The sequence below is a fragment of the Propithecus coquereli genome, unplaced genomic scaffold, assembly GCF_000956105.1.
Source record: "Propithecus coquereli isolate 6110/MARCELLA unplaced genomic scaffold, Pcoq_1.0 Scaffold90, whole genome shotgun sequence".
Classification (NCBI taxonomy): Eukaryota; Metazoa; Chordata; class Mammalia; order Primates; family Indriidae; genus Propithecus; species Propithecus coquereli.
Genome location: NW_012155285.1, coordinates 1,391,706 through 1,394,609, shown reverse-complemented (window position 1 = coordinate 1,394,609; position 2,904 = coordinate 1,391,706). Strand labels below are relative to the sequence as shown.

The 2,904-nt window shown below is 37.9% G+C and overlaps 1 pseudogene; it reads left to right on the top strand.

The window, feature by feature from the left end:
- Positions 1-210: 210 nt before the first annotated feature.
- LOC105826646 lies at positions 211-888 on the top strand (annotated as a pseudogene).
- The last annotated feature ends 2,016 nt before the right edge of the window (positions 889-2,904 follow it).

Sequence of the window (2,904 nt, the reverse complement as noted above, 5' to 3'; positions counted from 1 at the left end):
CAAATACAATCTGTACACAAGTGAGCTTGTATGGGGTCAGGTGCTTCAATCATGTTTGTAACGTCATTAAGGTTAAGCTTTGAAGCAAAGACGTTAAAATGTAATTTGAGTGGTGGCTACTTACTGCGTCTCTGTTATCATATGTTTTTCCTTTTGAATTCAACTTTAAAACACACAAAGAGGAGGAGCACTGTGACCACAAAGACAGAGATGAGAGTGATACAGCCACAAACAAAAGACTGTCTCAGAAAATTCTATTTGCCAAGCTGTGGTCAAACACGTCACATGAGCCATAAACTTACAAATGTGCCTGCATGTGCTCTCACCACCCCTGGACAATCCCAAGCTGTGTGTCCTCCCACAGTGGCCGGCCAGCCATCTTCCTCCTGCTCTACCACTGCCTCCACCACCCCTAGCACCTTTTCTGCTCAGGAAATTAGGTCTCAGTAAAGCACTTCAGGCTGGATCATCAAAAAAACATAGACCCATGCAGATAGTTAAAACCTATTGACTGAAATTAAAGAAGACAGTTTTATCAAAAGGAGGAAGCTTGTACCACCACCGAAGTCATGCAGTCTACTATTTACTGTCTCGGACCTGCAGCATGTTATCCTGAAACCTAACTCCAAAGTGTTATCAATTTGAGCTACAAATGTCTCAATTAGTCCCAGTAAAAGCCAGCTAGATCAGAAGAACCTGCTTCGAAAAGTCAAGGCAGAGGGAAGCCCAGGTGAAAACTCTCTTACCAATAGAGAAAATATGGAATCAGGAACTGGACTGATCCCCATGCAGACCTGGGCATTGAGGAGAAAGTTGCAGCTGGCTCACCCTGGAAGCCCAACTGAAGCTCCACCACTTTCTACAAGTAGCTTTGATGAGCAAAACTGATGCCAGCTCTTCCTAACGCCATGTGATGATCCATGAAATATACAGATAAAATCACCCAAGTCCTTTTTTCAATGTAGTAGAGTATATATAAATATATTAATACAATTCCATTTGAAGAATTAAAGTGTATATGGAGCCCACACACACTGTGGTATAAAGTGGGTATGTGGATATCTTCTAGTTTACATGATCAGTAAGAGAACCAGATGGGAAAATACAATGTCCAGAGTGATGTTCAGCCTGCAATCACCCAATTTAGGCTAGAAAAATTATTCAAATTTAACTAGATAACTCTAGTTTGTGCTGTATAGGTGCAGCTATGACATTAAGAAAATAGCCTGGTTCCTGTTCATCCAAAGTGTTCTTGGGTAATTGAAAAGTATTTCAGCCCGTAAGCCTCATGCATTCATTGCCACAAACTTGATCAATAAAGAAAACTCCCTAGATTTTATTTGTTTTATTTCTATAATTGTTTAATAAACAATTAAGAGGTAAGATGTATCTAAATGCAATTGTTTTCCAAAAAGATTTCAAGCAAAAGGCCCAATGTGATCTTAAAAATCAGAATGTATCATGTCTAGCACCTTAGTTAAATCTGGCTCACTGACGTCTGAGATAGTCCTTACTTTTATATTTGCTGTCCACATTCATGCAGCTAAATAAAAACTTCATGAAGGCTTCACTACGAATCTTATATTTTCCACAATGCTCTGTCAAGGATTCCCTGAAGTCCGTAGTGGGTTCACTGTGAGATCCAGTCCTCATCAGCCTACGTATTCAAAAACAAAATAATGCACATCTTACTGGATTTTGTTTTTCCCTGCCAGTCTAGGGTTGCCAGATTTAGCAAGTAAGAATATAAGACATCCAAGTGAATTTGAATTTCAGACAAACAATACAACTTAAGCATAAATATGTTCCATTAAGCAACAAGTTTTAGTAGAAGTATGTCCCAAATATTGCATGAGTCATATTTATACTAAAATATATTTGTTGTTTATCTGAAATTCAAATTTAACTGGGCATCCTATATTTTATTTAGCAACTTAGCAGTCATTCCTTGCAAAGTTGACAAGTGCTATATTTCAGGGAGCCCCCAGTTTTCCAGATATGTGTGCTTAGCAGCAGACACTACTGTAGTTTCAGCCAGGATCCCCATCACGTATGTCCTAAGTGTGGTGGAGGGAGAGGACCTCCCATTACAGTGAGTGTGACTGAAGGCACAGGAGTAGCTTTGATGCCGATATCCTTCTCTGCAGTTCCAATAATAAGGGTAGCAGCACCTCATCGATAGGAAACAAGGGCTTTCAGATCTTTACTGAACTTTCGGGTCTGAGAGGAAACAGCTACATACATGATATCCTTGAAAAGTTCTCAGGTTAGCTTAGGCTAATAACACAATTTAGCAATTTCCCAGAAATGCCTGTATTTTCACAGGTAAATATTGTTTTGAGATGCCAAAGAGAGTGTTGCTCGAAAGTCACCAGGCTAGACAGCACACTTAGGGACAGTGTTTAATACCTAAGAGTCAGTCCTCTCTATGAGACCCACATAAAACAGATAGTGAAGTTAAAAGACATATCTACTTCTAGTAAAAGTTTTATTTTTGACCTGCTAGGTAAATTTACATTTTGTATGACTAAAGGGAATAATCACTGAGAATAAAACACCTGTTTTTGTAACAGAACAATATTTTGGGTGCACTTATGTTTATATTATAAAACACCATGAACTGTATCAGTTTAAATAATTTGACTATTTGTGTGGGATAAAGGTTCATAAGAAAGACACTACAGAAATCCTATAGGTAAACATTTGCAAAGCTGCTACTGCCATTGTAGCAGTATTAAAATGTGTTCTACCTTGCATCTTTTACTACTTTTTAAGGCATATTTTATATTGTAACCATTTGAGAACCTTGTAAATGCTGTAGATTCATTAAACTATCACTTATCATAAAAAAATTCAACTTTAAGAGAACGTATTTTGAATGTAGAGATTGGTAAACTTCAACAA